General features: G+C 40.0%; 1 protein-coding gene across 1 annotated transcript in view; it reads right to left on the bottom strand.

The window, feature by feature from the left end:
• The window catches only part of JADE1 (jade family PHD finger 1), a 59,940-nt gene extending 58,860 nt beyond the window's left edge, over positions 1 to 1,080 (bottom strand). Inside the window, exon 1 of the mRNA XM_077766828.1 lies at positions 1,038 to 1,080. The gene's annotated coding sequence lies outside the window, so the exon portion shown is untranslated. The remainder of the gene's footprint in view (positions 1 to 1,037) is intronic.
• Positions 1,081 to 18,499: the final 17,419 nt, after the last annotated feature.

Here is an 18,499-nt window from a genome sequence, read left to right as displayed (position 1 = left end):
CACCAATCCGCTCGGCCCCAGTTGCAAATCAAACGCTCCCTCGCGTCCAGAAGCCACTTGCGCCGCTGGAAACGGCCGCGCCGTCCCCCTCCCCGAGTCCCTCCCGGGCGGCACCTTTGACGGGAAGGAGGTGGAAGGGATCGAATTTCTCCAGCAAATGGGACCGTTCCGACAGGATTCGGTTCCCTGGTCAACATTCCACATTCCATCCCTCTCCCGCATTTGCAAGCCAGCGCCAACAACCCGGAAAGCCTGCTGGCTACCAAACAACAGCCCCCAACTCACACACACACACTCACAGGCACCAGACACGTGCACTGAAGGGCTTAGCAACTTGCAGTCCGGAGGTACACTGCACGTTCATTTAAGGCAGCAAAGCCAGAGCGACCCCACCCCCACAATTTGCAGATGGTGCCAAAGGTTGCAATTTGCAACCCGTTTTAAGTTCATGGTTAATCGGTACTTTGCTCTACCAGTGCAACTCCTTCCTAATTTCACCGATGAAGGGTTTTACACTTTACAGTCTCGCTTGAAGTAAAAGGTCTGATTGTTGGAAACCCAATTTGGAAGAATCTAATTGCCAAGCTGTCCCTACACCCCTTGCTCACTGCCCTTGAATTGATGCAAAGAATATTTTGGACATGTGGTGACGCGGTGACAAGAGCCAGGGCTGCGGCCACCCTAACAGATGTACCTATGCACACACACACACACACCTATGTTTGGACAAATACAGTCGTCCCCCCGCCACCACGGTCACACACACTCTGGATTCATATATGTACGCGGACCTGCGTTCTGCCATTGCCATCTGTCTACCAAGTTGCTACTATGCTTTCCACTTTCATGCAGCCTAATGCGCTTTGGCTTTTCAAAAATTTGTATAAACTAAAGCCAACTACACTGGGCTTCTGCTCCCAAACGCTTTTAAATGATGATTCACCTGAAAACCGCATGTTCTTCGCAAATCCGAAAGAAGAAAAAGGTCTTAAGTCTTCAGCCCCCCAAAATTGAGAAATAATCATAATAAAACTTACTGATCCAACACAGATCAATTCTCAGGATCCAAAAATCATCTCCTCCTCCTCTGGCCCCCGCCCCAGCAATGCCCAAGTTACTGGTGGGATAGTAACGCTGCGCTCGGCAGCTGCCTGCCCTCCCTCCTCGCTACTATCGAGAACCCAATCTTTTGGCGCCATATTAATGACGTACTATATTATTTCCACTAGGCAGCGACCTTCGGCATTAAATTACTCCCGAGAACTCCCGAGCAAAGCAACAANGCGCAGGCAGGCACTCTCGGACGGGCGTTTGGCTTGTTATGGAGGAAGGGCTGTGTGAATCAAACTCATTTCTGGGTCACTGCTGCCACAGGGGGGAGCACTTTAATCCCTTGCCAAAACGAGAGGGTGGGGACATGAGGGCGGAGGGAGCGCGCCGGGAGTCCGCGGCGCGGGGGGCTCAGTCCCTCGTTAACTCTTCGCAGTCCTCGCCGCAGCCGGCTGGGCCTTCGTCCTCAAGAGCTGGCAAAGAGCGGCACTATTCAGCTTTTAAAATCTCTTCCTTCACTTCCCTTGTGAGTCTAGAAATTCTTGAGGTGTTTCTAAGCAAGGAGGTGGGCTCTTACATTACCCTCTCCAACCTGCCCCAGTTCCAACTCGTGTCTGATCTCATTGCACCTAGAAATGGATTCTTTCAAATTATTCTAAAATTATTTAGATAAAAATGTGACTATTAAAGTATGTAATCCGGGTGAAAGGTTTTATTTTTAGGATGAATGGCAAAATAAATAGTTCTTTTGTAGTAACAGTTCTAGGAAGTTGAGAATTAGAATGACATTTTTAAATACAGAGAATCCCAATTTTGGAAACAGAATGCATCTTTACCCAAGTTTGTATCGAACCGACAAATGCAAGTGAGAATTAATTAATTCATTAGAAGACAATGATTATTTATAAATGGACACTACCTTTATATTACACAGTATTGCAGAACTGGGCACTGTCTTCCAAATAAGAGAATGGAGCCTAAAGCTTAAACTGGAGTTGCAGACTAAAGTAAAATTAGTCATCAGAGACTTATTTGAGGGATATGTATGTGTAAAAATGGCCGGTTGCTGATTTTTCTCATAATACAAATTTGCTTTTTCATATGTAGGTTAACATAAAAGAAATTAAGAGTGTATATGACATTTAACTTAAAATGGAAAAAGACCTGGGTGCAGATTAAAAACTCCCATCCAGGAAATGTGAACAGTAATCACTAATTACAAAACTGAATAGTGAACCCATAGGGATGCTTATCTGCTAGAAGAATTTTGAAGATACCAGGTTTGATTTCACATAATCACATGTCAATCTATCCCCCACATCAAGAACATAATAATCTGATAAAATGTGGCAAAACAAAACTAATTGAGCCTTTCAATTCTTTTTCAGAAAACAAGTAAGCCAAAGAAAATCTTAAGTATAAAATGTCTTCTGTCTTCCTCTTCTGAGGAAGAGCAAGAGACACCCCATCAGTCCTATTCATATGCTCATTTAACATGTTCAGAAATCACACATGTAAAGAGCTATGCTGTCATTATTACTACTACTAGATCACACTGCAGTTAGTGTTATTTTCCTTCATTCACCTTACATATATTCTCCTGTAGAACCAAAACTACACAGGCTCCACAGACAGACAGACCACATCGGATCTAGCTCTACTAGTTCCCAGCCTGTGTGACTGTGGGATAAATGATGGGACCTCTTGGAGCCTCAGTTTCTTCATGAGTAATAAAAGGAGGTTAACAGATGCTAACCTGAAGTGTAGTTAAGAAGAATGAGAAAGCCCCATAAACTGCCCAACAGAGGCCCTGATAGCAGGAGGTCATCAATTCCCTGGGTCATTCCTCCTTATCTCTTTCTTGGTCTCCTCTGAAAAATTGCAACTTTTCTAAAGTCTTGCCAGCCTCACTTCTCTCATTGTCCCTAAAAAAAAATCTAAATTACATTTACCACTTGACATTTTACTTGTTTTTTCTGACTGTCCCCACTCCCAACACATCAGGCAACAAAATGAAAGTGTATTGAATACATTTAAGAGAAAAGTAAAAAGGTAAGAGGGCACACAGATTCCCCGAGCTGATTCATTGATCAGTACTGATGGTCCCAAGAATATCCTCTCATTATGCCCTGAATTTGAAATAGGATGCGCTGAGGCAGTGTTATGTGCTATAAACAGCTCTGGACTAGAAGTCAGGAGACTCCCACCAACTCACACTGTGACTCTAACAAATGTCTTTGGGCCTTAGTTTTCCCAGTGAGATGATAGACAAGATGATATCTAATGCGTCTTTCTTCATTAACATTCAGTAATTTCTGATTGTTCTTAACAGACTTAGAAAGTGGTGATTATTGAAGAAATGAAGAACAATTTGATCCATAAGTATCATGTAAAAACATTTTGTCAATGATGATCAATAGTTAACATTTTTAAAATAATACAACATATGCCTTTTGCCATCAGACCACAAAGGAAACTTTTATACAATCTTTTTTCTAAAATGGGAAAGTCAATGTCATGGTTTACCTTGTGGCAGCACAGATAATACAATCTAAAATAAGAAGTACTAAAGTGGCAATTAGAAAAACTAGTTTCTGGTTCCATTCTGTCACTAACTGTCTTACTTTGCCAAATCATTCAGGATCACCATTTCCTGGTCTCAGAACAATTCTGTTAATTTATAGTTTATTACGGGGAGTGTAAGGACATTTAAGAAAATAGCTACGGGGGGCGCCTGGGTGGCTTAGTCGGTTGAGCGTCCGACTTTCGCTTAGGTCATGATCTCGCGGTTCGTGGGTTCAAGCCCCGCGTCGGGCTCTGTGCTGACGGCCAGCTCAGAGCCTGGAGCCTGTTTCAGTCTGTGACTCCCTCTCTCTCTGACCCTCCTCTGCTCACGCTGTCTCTCTCTCTCTCCTAGAAATAAATAAAAAATATATAAAAAAAAAAAGAAAATAGCTACGGGGTGCCTGGGTGGCTGTCAGTTAAGCCTCTGACTTCAACTCAGGTCATGATCTCCTGGTTCTGTTCAGTTCCTGAGTTCAAGCCAAGCCCCGTGTAGGAATTTGCACTGACAACTCAGAGCCTGGAGCCTGCTTCAGATTCTGTGTCTCCCTCTCTCTCTCTGCCCCTCCCCTGCTCACGCTCTGTCTCTCTCAAAATAAAACATTAAAAAAAATGTTTTTATTTAAAAAAGAAAATAGCTACGAAGTAATCAGTATGGTTGAAATATTAAGATTCTAGTCTTTCCTGATCTGATCTGATCCGTGTTTGTGATGAAAATTACAATTCTGTATACCTTCTACATTTTGCTGTAGTCAGACACTATTCATTATTTCTTCCATAATATGGGTTAATATGAAATAAATATTTGGAACTTTATATTCATATTTCTAACTTTGAAACCATACATGATTAAACCCATGAACATTTAGTCATTTCATTTGTATGTACTTCTCTGTAGGTAAAGAATTAGAAGGCCTTGATAAGAGATTTAGAATTGTTCATAATTAATAGTTGGGTTTTTTTTTAAGTAGGCTCAAAAGAAAAATGAGTCAGAAATAAAAATATTTTTGGGGCACCTGGGTGGCTCAGTTGGTTAAGCATCTGACTTTGGCTTGGGTTATGATCTCACGGTTCGTGGGTTCGAGCCCCACATCGGGTTCTGTGCTGACAGCTAGCTCAGAGCTTGGAGACTGTCTTCGGATTCTGTGACTCCCTCTCTCTCTGACCCTCCCCTGCTTATGTGCTCTGTCTCTCTCTCTCAAAAATAAATAAAACATTTTAAAAAACTAAAAAATAATAATAATAAATAAAAATATTTCTTAAAAAAATAAAAAATAAAGTAGGCTTGGGGCATCTGGGTGGCTCAGTCAGTTGAGAGTCCAACTTCAGCTCAGGTCATGATCTCATGGTTTGTGCCTTTGTTAGTCCCTCATTTGGCTCTGTGCTGACAGCTCAGAGCCTGGAGCCTGCCTCAGATTCAATGTCTCCCTCTCTTTCTGACTCTCTCTCTCTCTTTCTCTCTCAAAAATAAATGAATATTAAAAATTGTTTTTGAATAAATAAAGTAGGCTCCACACCTAACATGGGGCTTGAACTCATGACCCCAAAATCAAGAGTTGCATGCTTCATTGACTGAGCCAGCCAGGCACTCACAGAATTGTTCATAATTAAAGTAAATGCATATGCTAAAAGTCCTATATATCTCATTCTTTTAGAGAAATGAACAAGAAATTCTTACTAGCAAATACTACTGCCAGTTGGTATACATTATGACACATAGAATTTAATGTTTTTTTTTTTAATATTTCTGTTTATTTCTAGGAGAGAGAGAGAGACAGTGCGAACAGGGGAGGGCCAGAGAGAGAGGGAGACACAGACTCCGAAGCAGGCTCCAGGCTCCAAACTAGCTGTCAGCACACAGCCCGACACGGGGCTCAAACCCAGACCTGCGAGATCATGACCTGAGACAAAGTCCGACGCTCAACCTGGGCCACCCAGGTGCCCCAACACATAGAATTTTTTTATTGCGCAAGAGCTATCTTGGACAAAGTAGGTTGTGTTCTAAAAGTGTATTTGAACTTTACCTGTTTGGGACTTTGAATTTATGCACCAAATAAACCCTATAAAGAGGGTTTAGGTTGTCAAGTCATTTTTTAAGGAAGTAATTTTTAATACTAAAGGGTAGAAAGAATAACTTTTTAGTAACTTTCAAAAATGATATTATTTGGGTGGGAGAGGATCTAGTTCAAAGAGAGATAAGGAAGTATAAATCTGAACAGGAAGAGTAAAGTTGAGAACCATATTCAGTACATTCCTGAAATTTTATGAAAAGAAACAAGAGGTGATGGATAAGAGATTCAGACTGGCGTTCCCTGTCTGACCAGTGGATGAAGTCGTCTGACCAGTGGATGAAGTCACCAGCCCCAGACAGTCTGGTAACCCCTCCAGGTGGGTGGTTACAACCTTCAAATATATGGCGTAATTAGAGGACCAATATATTCTTGTGGGTGTCAGTAACAACTAAATCATTTTTTTAATCTGAGGTTCTTTTTTCCTTTTCCTTTTTTTGCTTGTTTTTTTAATTTTAGTTCTTTTAATTTTGTTGATTTTTATACTTTCAGCACAAGTTAAGATGTCAAAGAAAAACAAGTTCAAGAAGGGGACGAAACGGGACATCATTTAATTCAACCAAATGGAAATGTCTGAGACTCAGAGGGTTCAAAATAAAAAAATTAAAAAAAAAAAAAGCTTTCCTCTAATTATGAAAGGAAAATATGATAATGGAATTTTCAAAATTTAGGAAGGTAATAAAACTCACCCCAGGGATAACTATTATAAACATTACCATGTATTTTCAGTATTTTTTCTAGACATTTTTAATGAAATTGAAATGACATCACACATTCTCTTTTACAATCTTCTTTTTCACTTGAAACCCTTTTTTTTTCATTTCAATATTATACTTTTTCAAATACAAACTTTTTTTTTTTTCATTTTCAGGTCTTTGCCTCCATAGCACACCTTCATCTACAGGCCATTGAACCATGCATTTTCATTGTTACTCACAGGACCTTGTCAACTATTGGAAAGTTCTGCCATTTTTTTTTAATGATTTTTTTTAAGTTTGTCTGTTTATTTATTTAGAGAGAGAGATGTGGGAGGGACAAAGAAGCAGTGAGAGAGAATCCCAAGCAGGCTCTGTACCATCAGCGCAGAGCCTAAAGCAGGGCTCAAACTCACAAACTGTGAGATCATGACCTGAGCCAAAACCAAGACTTAGATGCTTAACCAACCAAGCTGCCCAGGCTCCCCAAGTTCTGCCATTTTTAACATCAAATTCAAATATTTCCCATTTTAGCCATGATCTCTGAGATGTCCAAAATTTATACTTCTCCTTCAAACTTTCTTTTTATCTGAAAACTCACTCAAATCTACCCCTCTAGCCTATCTTCCAGGCAGATAGAAGAGCAGTGGTAACTCAAAATGTGATCTCCAACCAGCCCCAGCAGCTGCACCTGAGAACTTGTCAGAGATGCATTATTTACAGCCCTACCCCAGACCTACTGAATCAATAAGGGGGATCCAATAACCTGTGTTTTTACAAACCTCCAGGTAATTCTGATCCATGCTCAAGTTTGAGAACCACTGGTGTAGACCTTACTCCTATCCACCAAACTCAAAGTACAGGAATCGGCATTGGAGAGAAGGTCACAAGTAAACAGACAAGTGGGCCTATTCTCTGCCCACAATTTAGTTAAAAATATAAACAAATAATTACAACCAACTGAAGCATTGGGGGAAGTATATACCTAGATATCTAATCTTGTGTGTGTGTCCTGGAAGAAGGGTTGTCAGAGAAATCTCAAAATAAGTAACCCTAAAGCTGAAACCTAGCTGTTAGCCAGGGAAGGAGGAGGTAAAGTATTGCACATATTTCTTTCTTTCCCTTTCTTTCTTTTTCTTTCCTTTCTTCCTTTCTTTCTTTCTTCCTTTCTTCCACTTTTTTTCCTTCCTGCCTGCCTTTCTTCCTCTCTTCCTTCCTTCTTTCCTTCCTTTCTTTCTCTTTCTTTCTTTCTTTCTTTCTTTCTTTCTTTCTTTCTTTCTTTCTTTCTTTCTTTCTTTCTTTCTTTCTTTCTTTCTACAAAACTTCTGACTTCTCTGTGGATAATGGATGGGGTAAGGGTGAGATAGAAGGTAGGGAGGCCAGTTAGGAGGTTTCTGCAGTTAGCAGGTGAGAGATGAAAGAGGCTTGGACTACAGTTATTGATCATGGGAGAGAGACAAGCAGACAAATCAGCCCATGATGGAGCCATTATTAACACTGTCCCAGCTCTTTGGAGGTCTCCAGCTCACCCAGTTCAGCACCCATTCTGGAAAAGGCATGTGGGAACTCCTTCCCCCAACTAACTAGGTGCTGAGGGTATGTTTCTAGATCTTACAGGCTCCCTGGGGCACCTTAAGAAGGTACCTGCTAGATAGATGCAGTCATTCTGGGAGAGAGCATAGTCTAGGGAAACCAAACAAAGGTCCTGCCAGGCAGTAAATAGGCTGAAGTCCCAGTACAGAAGAGTCCAAGCCCTGACCTTGTACACAGAGTGGATGCTCAAGCTCCATGGCCCCTGGTAATCAAAGAGCCAGCTTCCCCCAATGTGGTTGGGAGGACTCATGTCCTGGTAAGGATCTTGGGGGGCGGGGGGGGGAAGCTTCTCATACACAGGCTTGGATCCCATCCCAGGCTCCTCCTCCTTCACTTCTCTGTCATCGCCCTACAGGGTCCTCATCCCATTTTCAGAAAGCTCTGTTTTCTTCTTATATGATATACCTTAATGGCCCATTATAACCTGTGTCTGAACCATTAGCTAATGTAAAACTGTCTCCCTTTTCTCTAAGGCTGAGAGGGCTGGGTGCAGATAGGGAGAGGAAATAGGGAAGGAGTTGCCCTCCCACTACTTCAGTTCCAGTGTTAATGAGCCAAGAAAGGCAGAGCAAACACAAGTTTCTGTGTTACAATTGTTTTATCATTCACTTTATTTCTTCTGCTGTAAGACATATTTAGTTGTGGACAAGACTTGGTGGGCTGCATGCCAGAGGTGAAGGAGAAATTGGAGTAAAAGATGACTCCCAGGTCTCAGGCTTACACAACTGATTGGATTCTTTCATTTATTTAGCAGACATTCATTGAACACTGAGCTCAGGGCATACAATGGCAAACCCTTGCCCCCTCCTGAGGCTTACAATCGTTCTCAGAGTAGAGGAAATGCAGACGTGGGGATACAATGAGCTTGAGAAAACACTAACTAAAGGTGTTCAGAAGGCAGATAGTCCCCAGGAGTCTGGTTCTCTGGGAAAAGGCTGAGTTGTATTGGGGAGGAAGTCCTTCCTCTATTTTAAGGTCCCTCTAGCTGGACTTAGAGTCAAATTGACAGGAGACAGATTAACAGGAGAAAATCAAATAGGCATATTTACAGAGAATCCACACAATAATGAAATTCCAAAGACAATGAGGCAACATGAAGCTTATTTGAGGTGTGGGGTTTGAGAACCCAAAAAGGAAGAAGGCCATTAGCAGGAAAGTGAAAGGAGATTTTTTGAAAAAGAAAGGTTGCCCTGTTATGTAGATAAGTTTCTTAGGTAAAGGGGAGTCTCTATTAATAGCTCTCTTCCTGGTACAGGATCTCCTTTCCAATGTAAATTTAGGCAGTTAGGACCAAGAAGACACCTTCTCCTGCATTTGCTGAGTTTTGATTACTTTTAACTCAAAATAATGTTCATTATAACGTGGCCCATCTGCTTGGAGGGGGGCACTTGTTGGGGTGAGCAGTGGGTGTTATATGAAATCCAACTTGACAATAAACTATGAAAGAAAAATAAAATAAAATAAAAAAATAAAGTGGCCTCTCTGGCTAGATGGGTGATGGGTACTGAGGAGGGCACTCTTGTGACAAGCACTGGGTGTTACATATATGTGCTGAACACTAAATTCTACTCTTGAAACCAATATTACACTATATGTTAAATAAAAATTTAGAAAAAGAAAAAAACAATGGCCCATATTGAGCAGCCTGCCCTTGGCCCCTACAGTTGCAAGTATTGTTTTGGGAGTAATTGGAAGTATTTACAAAGAAAGAAGAAAAGAGAGCCTAGGCTCAAAATTCAGGTGTCACATTTAAAGGATAGGCAAAGAAAGCTGCAAAGCTTCAATGGTTTCACTAAGAACTGTCCAGATTAACTGAAATGTTTTAGCCTACTTCATCCCTAAGTCCGGACTTCTGAGGACCACTGGAGAAAATCACAGACTTGTGCTGATTGGTTTCACAATGTATTCATTATCCTCCTTCTCCACGATGTCCTGAAATCACTCTCCATTTCCTCGGTCAGTTCAGTCTCCCATTCGCCTCAGGATCATTCTCAGAACTTTCTTCCAATCCTTAGTCTGCCATCCTGCCGTTTATCTTAGCACTTTCAGCAGAGTTCCCAATTTCCTACATCAGACAAGTAACAGAGCCGGATGGACAGGAAAGCCTTTGACCTTTTACCAGCAAACTTGAAAACAGTCGTCACTGCAGGCCCATCTTCTCCCTTCTTTCCTGTCACAATGGGAGAGAGATGACCTTCTCTCCCCTGGACTCAGAATCCCTTGAGACTGGCCCACCTCCTCTGTTCTCCAAGTCAAGATTAGCCCTTCTCTTTCAGGTACTTCTATTTCCCTGGTTATTGACTTCTTCCTAAACACATTTAAATATAGTTATATCTCCACTAAACAAAACAAAACAAAACAAAACAAACACTCTCAAAGCTCTCTTCCTATTCCTTCTTTATAGTCATACTTTTAGAAAGAATTGTCTACACTCCCTCTTGAGCCCACTGATATCTGAAATGATGTCCCCAGACACCCCAGTGAAACTACTCCTGGTAAGATCACCATTGACATTCCTTATTACCAATTCTAGTGGTGATTTCCCATTCTTGTTTAGCATGACCTCCCACTAGCATTTGACACTGTTGCCCATTTATGTTCTGTTTTTTCAAATGCTTTCATCTGACTTGCATAACACCAAGAGTCTTCTGGTTTCTCTCTTAAGTCTCTAGCCTCGCATAATTCTTTTGCAAGTTTCTCTTTTTTTAAAGAAATGCCTCAGACAAATTATTTTTGATTTTTTAAAAAATTTTTTTAAGGTTTTATTTATTTCTAGGAGAGAGAGAGAGAGACAGCATGAGCAGGGGAGGGTCAGAGAGAGAGAGGGAGTCACAGACTCTGAAACAGGCTCCAGGCTCTGAGCTGGCAGTCAGCACAGAGCCCGACACAGGGCTCGAACCCACGAACCGCGAGATCATGACCTAAGCGAAAGTCGGACACTTAACCGACTAAGCCACCCAGGCGTCCCAAATTATTTTTGAGTACATGAGAAGAAGGTTTTTGAAAAATTCAACTAAAGAAGTAATTTGGGTTTAGACATTTAATAAAAAAAAAAAAAGAGAAGTTCAGTAACCATGTTTAGAATGGATACAAAAAAAGAACATCTGGTTAAGGATTATTAGGCTAGTCAATCAGCTGGATGGGTAACCCTAGCTTCCCAGAAGGAGTTCTCAGTCTTATTAAAGTCTGTCAGAAAACTGTTCACGCACTTTATCAGGAATGCTAATTGCTTCCCAGAAGGAGTTGTAAATTACATCACACAAAAAATTTCTGTCCCAGACCAGGTTTGAGTCTATTTTTTTCCTGATTTTCAGTCTCTTAAATGTCGGTTTTCCTTAGGGTTCTGTCCTAAGCCCTCTTCTCTTCTCATTATACATATATCTCTTGATGATCTCATCTACTGTCATAACTGCCCCCCAAAACACATGTCTATACAGTTATTTTCACACCTGACTTTCACACTTGCATCTCCAGTAGTTTCCTAAACACTTCATTGCACTTCCTACAGGCAGCTCAAACTCAACATATCCCAAACTGAACTCATTTTCCCCCCTACTTGGTGCCTCCTGATCTGACCCATATCTAACCCCCTGACGGTGGTTAATGATACCACCATCCACAATTGTCAACTCAGCAGCTAAAACATCTTTCTTGACTCTTGCTTTTCTTTGACACTATAGGGGCCAAGGGCAGCCTGACTCAAGATGGGCCACTTTGACATGAATATTATTTCAAGTTAAAAGCAGTCAAAACCTAACAGATTTGAGAAAAGCTCTCTACCTCCCCCTCAGCTGCCTGCCAGTACCAGGAAGAGAGTTATTATCAGAGATTCCTCTTTACCTAAGAAACTTATCTACATAATAGACCAAACTTTGTTTTCCAGACATCTTCCTGCTAATGGTTTTTCTCCCCTTTGTATCCTCAGACCCTGAGCTCATATAAGCAGTATGTTGTCTCATTGTCTTTGGAACTTCATGTCTCTGTGGATTCCCCATACTTCTATTATTAAATTTGATTTTTCTCCTGTTTATCTGACTCATGGCAATTTGATTCTTAGTTCAACTAGACGGATCTTGAAGTGCAGAGGAAATTCTTCCTCCCCAACAGCACCCTCTCCACCAACATCACTAATCCAATTTATCACCAAGTCACTTCTCGATCAGGTCTCATTTCTTCATACCCACAGCTACTATCATTATCTCATTGACCTAAACTGGTCTCCCTTCCTCCAATTCTATCTCCCTTTCATTCATTTCCTACACAGTAGTCAGTGTGATTTTTTTAAAGCAAAAATATTATTATGAAATTTCCATTTAGAAACTTTAATTGCCTTTCTCCCAATATTTATTTTTAAGGATAGAACATGTCACCAGCATAATCTATAGGGTCCTTCATGTTCCAATTCCTATTTACTTTTCCAAGTTTTCCTTCCAAACCCTTCTCCCTACTCATGACTTTTCACATTTCTTCAGTGGTATCTCAAGAGAACTCTGAAAATCTTTATCCCTCAGCTTAGGTCATTCTTCCCTGTCTATCCCTTTCTTTTGGCTCCAACTCAAGTTCCACAAAAAAGGCTCATCTTTCCTCTTTAACCCTCATCCTTTTCTTTAAAACAATTTTTTAAAAATGTTTATTTCTTTTTGAGAGAGAGAGAAACAGAGTGTAAGCGGGGGAGGGGCAGAGAGAGAGGGAGATACAGAATCTGAAGTAGGCTCCAGGCTCTGAGCTGTCAGCACAGAGCCCTATGCGAGTCATCAACCCATGAACTGTGAGCCGAAGTCAGATGCTCAACAGGCTAAGCCACCCAGGCACTCCATTACCCCCATCTTTTTCTAAGTTCTCATGATATTCAGTACTATTGCTGTGTTATCATTTCTCTTACTATTTGTAATGTTTTGTGCCCCTCAGTAGATTATCTGTGATTCAAAGACTTTGTCAGCTGTGCTCTCTATTGTGTTCTTAGTAGGGCCTAACTGTTGATAGGCACTTAAATGTTTTGAATGTGATGGATGAATGATCACTACATTCATGTAATTAAATACTTTCCAAAACTCTATTTAAAAAACAGATTGTACGGGTGCCTAGGTGGCTCCGTAGGTTAAGCGACCGACTTCAGCTCAGGTCATGATCTCAGTTCCTGGGTTCCAGCCTCAGATCAGGCTCTGGGCTGACAGCTAGCTCAGAGCTTGGAGCCTGTTTCAGATTCTGTGTCTCCCTCTCTCTCGACCCTCCCCTGCTCATGCTGTCTCTCTCTCTCAGAAATAAATAAAAAACATTAAAAAATTTTTAAAAATAGATTGTAGGGGTACCTGGGTGGCTTAGTCGGTTAAGTGTCCAACTTGGGCTCAGGTCATGACCTCATGGTTCATGGGTTCTAGCCCGTGTTAGGCTCTGTGCTGACAGCTCAGAGCCTGAAAGCTGCTTCAGATTCTGTATCTCCCTCCCTCTCTCTCTGACCCTCCCCTGCTCATATCATCTCTCTCTCTCTCAGAAATAAATAAAACATTAAAAAAACAGATTGTAAACTTTCATTCTTATTGTCTTATGCTAAAAATAATAAATATTATGTTTTAGAGAAACCACAATTAAAATTAAAATTACCAAAAAGCTCGGGGTGCCTGAGTGGCTCAGTCGGTTAAACTTCCAACTTCGGCTCAGGTCATGATCTCATGGTTCCTGGGTTCGAGCCCTGCGTCAGGCTCTGTGTTGACAGCCAGCTCAGAATCTGGAACCCCTTTCAGATTCTGTATCTCTCTCTCTCTCTGACCCTCCCCTGCACATGCTCTCTCTCTCTCTCTCTCAAAAATAAATAAAAAACATTTAAAAACAATTTTTAAAAATTACCAAAAAGCTATTACTCAGAGACAATCTACTAACATTTTTGGCATATATTTTTCCTGTCTTTTGTATGTTCATGTGTGTCTGCATGTACATACATTTTTTAAATAAATGGGATCATACTTTACTTCTATTTTGTGACTTCTAAAAGTTAATTTATCTATTTAGTTGAGCTTCTATTTTATTTCCATGGTTTTTGCTAGTATAAAAAGTACTTTAGTGAATATCCTTATAGCTATATAATCCATGATTAGGAAAACAGAATATTATCAATAGTACAATATTCTGCCATATAAGTAGAATTTAAATGATTCCTGATTTTTTTTTTTGTTATATCTTTATGTCTTTTAAAATCCTGACTTTCCCAGGTAAGTCTATGAGAAATATTCCTAGAGTGTACATACATTTTTGTTCAAATATCTTGGCATTCTTCAGATAGATTCTGAAAAAAGTAAATTACTGGGTCAAAGGGTTTAAGACTTTGGATTCATTTTGCCAAGTTGCTTTCCACAAAACCTGTTGTAATTGAGATATTCACTATCAGTGTATTGGGGACTTGTTAAGGATTTGCCACTTGCCCAGTATAGACCTAGATTCCATGGAGGAGGGCTGCGAGCATGTCCTCAAGGAGACCTTATTGTGTACACAATACACCCATGAAAAATAAAGCTAACCTGACCACATATATGAAGACTATAATAGTTTGAAGATAGATAAATCTTTCTACTGACAAAGTAGGTTGAGAAGATTTTATAAATGAAGGAAAATGAGCAGGACCAGGCGGGAGAGGTACAGAGGAAAAAATGAAGACTATGGGGAAGGAGCCTCTGAGTTGGGGAATGTGTCTAGAGAATCTTTGCATAGAGTGTAGAAAGGAAAAGGAGTAACAATAATTGAATGTTTCTGTGTATGTATCAGGCACTGAGTTGAGCATTTTTACACATAATATTGCACTTACTTCTCACAACAATCTAGAAATAGATATTGGGGTGCCTGGGTGGTTCAGTCGGTTAAAAGTATCTGACTCTTGATTTCAGCTCAGGTCATGATCTCATCGTATGTGGGTTTGAGCCCCACATCAGGTTCTGCACCTACAGTTTGGAGACAGCTTGGATTCTCTCTCTCTTGCTCGCTCGCTGATTCTCTCTCTGTCTGCTCCTCTCCTCCAAAATATAAATAAATAAAATTTGAAAAAGAAAGAGGTATTATTATTTTTATCCGGATGTTAATGATGTGAAAAATTGATGTTCATAGGGATTAAGTAACTTGCAAAAGATCATAAACTTTTGGAAAAATAGCATCAGGACTTGAACCTAAAGAGTCTGGCTCCAGAGTTCATGGTTTTAAGTACATCACTTGAATGACTTATAAAATCAGAATCATGTACCTAATCAGAAATTGTATCCATAACTTGGTATCAATGACTTCAGTCAGTAGATGCTTGACAGAAAAAATTAGAACAGCAAGAACTGCACCTGTGTGCTAAGGCCTATTTCAGACAGCAGAGATCTAAACAGCTACTTAAAAATATGTGGCCTTGGACTTTAATGTAAAGTGTAAAACTTTAAAAAATATATGAGAAAATCTTCAGGATCTAGGGGTAGGCAAGGGAAATATGTATATTGGATTTCTCTAAATTATTTTTTTCCGAAAGACTCTGTTAAAAGGATTAAAAAACAGGCTACAGACTATGAGACAATATTTGCAAACCACATACCCAGCAAAGAACTATAATCCAGAATATATGGAGAATACTCAAAACTCAACAATTAAAAAAAGAAATCAAACAATTCAACTAGAAAATGGGCAAAAAACATGAATACATCTCTGAAAGAGGATATACAGATGGCAAATAAGCACATGAAAAGATGTTCAACATCATTAAACATTAGGAAAATAACGCAGATTTAAATCACAATGATGTATCACTATACTTCTATCAGAATAACTAAAATAAAAAATAGTGGCAACATCAAATGCTAGCAAGGATGTGGAGAAACCGGATCACTCATACATTGCTAGCGGGAATGTAAAATGGTCCAGCCACTCTTGAAAACAATTTGGCAGGTTCTTATCAAAGTAAACATGCAACTACAACAAGACCAGCAATTGCACTCTTAGGCATTTACCTTAGAGAAATGAAAAATTATGTTCACATAAAAGCCTATACACATATGTTCAGAGCATCTTTATTTGCAGCAGCCCCAATGCGAAACAACCCAGATGTCCTTCAATGAGTGAATAGTAAGCAAACTATAGTACATACATACCATAAAAGATTACTCTGCAATTAAATAAACAAACAAAATGAGCCATTGATACATACATGAATCTCTAGGTATTTTTGCTGAGTTTAAAAAGCCAATATCCAAAAGTTATATACTGTATGGTTCCATTTATAAACATTCTTAAAGTGACGAAATTACAGAAATGGAGTAGATTAGCAGTTGATGAGAAATAATGAAGGAGGTAGGGAAGAAGGGAGGTATATGTGACTATAAAAGGGTAACATGAGGAATCCTTGTGGTGACGGAAGTGTTATATATTTTAATTGAATCAATGTTAATGATATACATAAATGTCACACAATGATATTGTACCATTGTTCTGCAAAATATTACTGTTGGGAGAAACTGGGTAAAGGTACACAGGGTCACAGGATCTCTCAGCATTATTTCTTTTTTCTTTCTTTTTTTTAAAGAGAGCGAGCAGGGGAGACAGGGCAGAGGGAGAGAGAGAATCTTTTAAAATTTTGTTAATGTTTATTTATTTTTGAGAGAGAAAAAGAGAGACAGAGCATGAGTTGGAGAGGGGCAGAGAGAGAAGGAGACACAGAATCCAAAGCAGGCTCCAGGCTCTGAGCTGTTAGCACAGAGCCCAATGTAGGGCTCAAACTCATGACTGTGAGATCAGGACCTGAGCCAAAGCTGGTCACTTAACCGACTGAGCCACCCAGGGACCCTGAAAGAGAGAGAATCTTAAGCAGGCTCCATACTCAGTATAGGGCCTAAAGCAAGTCTCAATCCCACGACCTTGGGATTATGACCTGAGCTGAAATCAAGGGTCTGAGGCTCTATCAACTGAGTCACCCAGGTGCCCCACCTCAGCATTATTTCTTAAAACTGTATGGGAGTCCACAATTATCTCAAAATTAAAAGTTTAATTTAAAAAATATATATATATAACCAATTAGAAGAGGAAAAAAACTTAGATTCTTACACATCCCTAGAAAGTAACCTAAAAGGTCAAGAAATTTCTTTATGTNGGGCATGGAGGAGGACACTTATGAGTGTTATGTGGAAACTAATTTGACAATAAACTATTTGTAAAAATAAATAAATAAATAAAATTAAAAAAAAAGAAATTTCTTTATGTCATTCAACAGAGCCACATGGATGAAAAATTCATTCGGGTGTAGCATTATGCTGATATAAACACTCCTAAAACTGTTCCATTGCAGGAAAGAATGCCTTTTCAGTACTGGCAGCTACAATATAGGCAGGATTGCAGAGGTAGCAAGAGAATAAAAAAGCACTGAAAATTAAAAAAAAAAAAAATAGAGTGGTTTCTTTTGAGAGCCCTTTATAAATATTCTCTGTCACCTGGCTTTCTGTTTTCTACCCAAAGGGCCAAAAGGAATGAATGACTATGCCCTTTCTATGGTAGAGACAGACCAGAGCCCTAAGGGCAGGGGAAGTCTTGCCTCACACCAGCCAAATCTTACTTGATCTCTTGCACATATTTCTCCACTACAGTCCATAGGCTTCACCCTGGATGCCCTTCCCACCCTCCCAGAATCCTGTTCCCCTAGCAGCCCTGCTACCCAGGACAGAGCATCCATGCAGGCATCTAATATATCACTGCCTGACTTCTAATCGTGGGTCAAGCCCACTAGGTCATTCTGTAACATTCATCTTAGTTTTAAAAACATGAGAAGGACATTGTTGGCAAAAATCCAGGCATAATGAATTCTATGTTCTAGAAACAGAGAAACTGAACTATTTCAATTTGAAAGTAAGAGCTGGCAGGAAACCAACAGAGCAAAGTCCTCTGGGAGGGGGAAAAAAACAGACTGGTTAGTTAACTTGTAGGTCTGTAAGGTGGGCAGATTTCCTTAAAAAGCAAACAAAGCAATTTTAGACTTGAGAGACTTAATTGGCAACCAAGGCCAAGAATATGAATAATGTTATATAAAAACCTTGCTCAAGTGAGAATTCTGCAATCGAAGCATTCCTACTCTAATAGCTAAAGTTTAAGGGAAATGAGTATAGAAAAGGATGTTTATTCATCCACTCATATATTATATATCACTCATGGTACCAAGATATAAATCTCATCTTTTTTTTTTTCATAGTGGCAAGTAAAGATTGATGCTTTTCAGAATTTCTTTAAGAAAATGAAGTCGAGGGGCACCTGGGTGGCTCAGTTGGTTGAGCGTCCGACTTTGGCTCTGGTCATGATCTCGCAGTGTGAGGGTTCAAACCCCACATCGGGCTCTGTGCAGACAGCCAGCTCAGAGCCTGGAGCCTGTTTCAGATTCTGTGTCTCCCTCTTGCTCTGACCCTTCCCTGCTCACGCTGTCTCTCTCTCTCTCAGAAATAAATTTTTAAAAATTTTAAAAAAAGAAAAGAAAATGAAGTCAAGCTGCTTTTGTAGGTTACAGACAATGCCAGGAAACTCTTGCATTTGTTC

Source organism: Crocuta crocuta, unplaced genomic scaffold (assembly GCF_008692635.1).
Source record: "Crocuta crocuta isolate KB4526 unplaced genomic scaffold, BGI_CrCroc_1.0 scaffold120, whole genome shotgun sequence".
NCBI lineage: Eukaryota > Metazoa > Chordata > Mammalia > Carnivora > Hyaenidae > Crocuta > Crocuta crocuta.
Note: the sequence above shows the minus strand (reverse complement) of the source record. Positions and strands in the feature narration are given on the sequence as shown.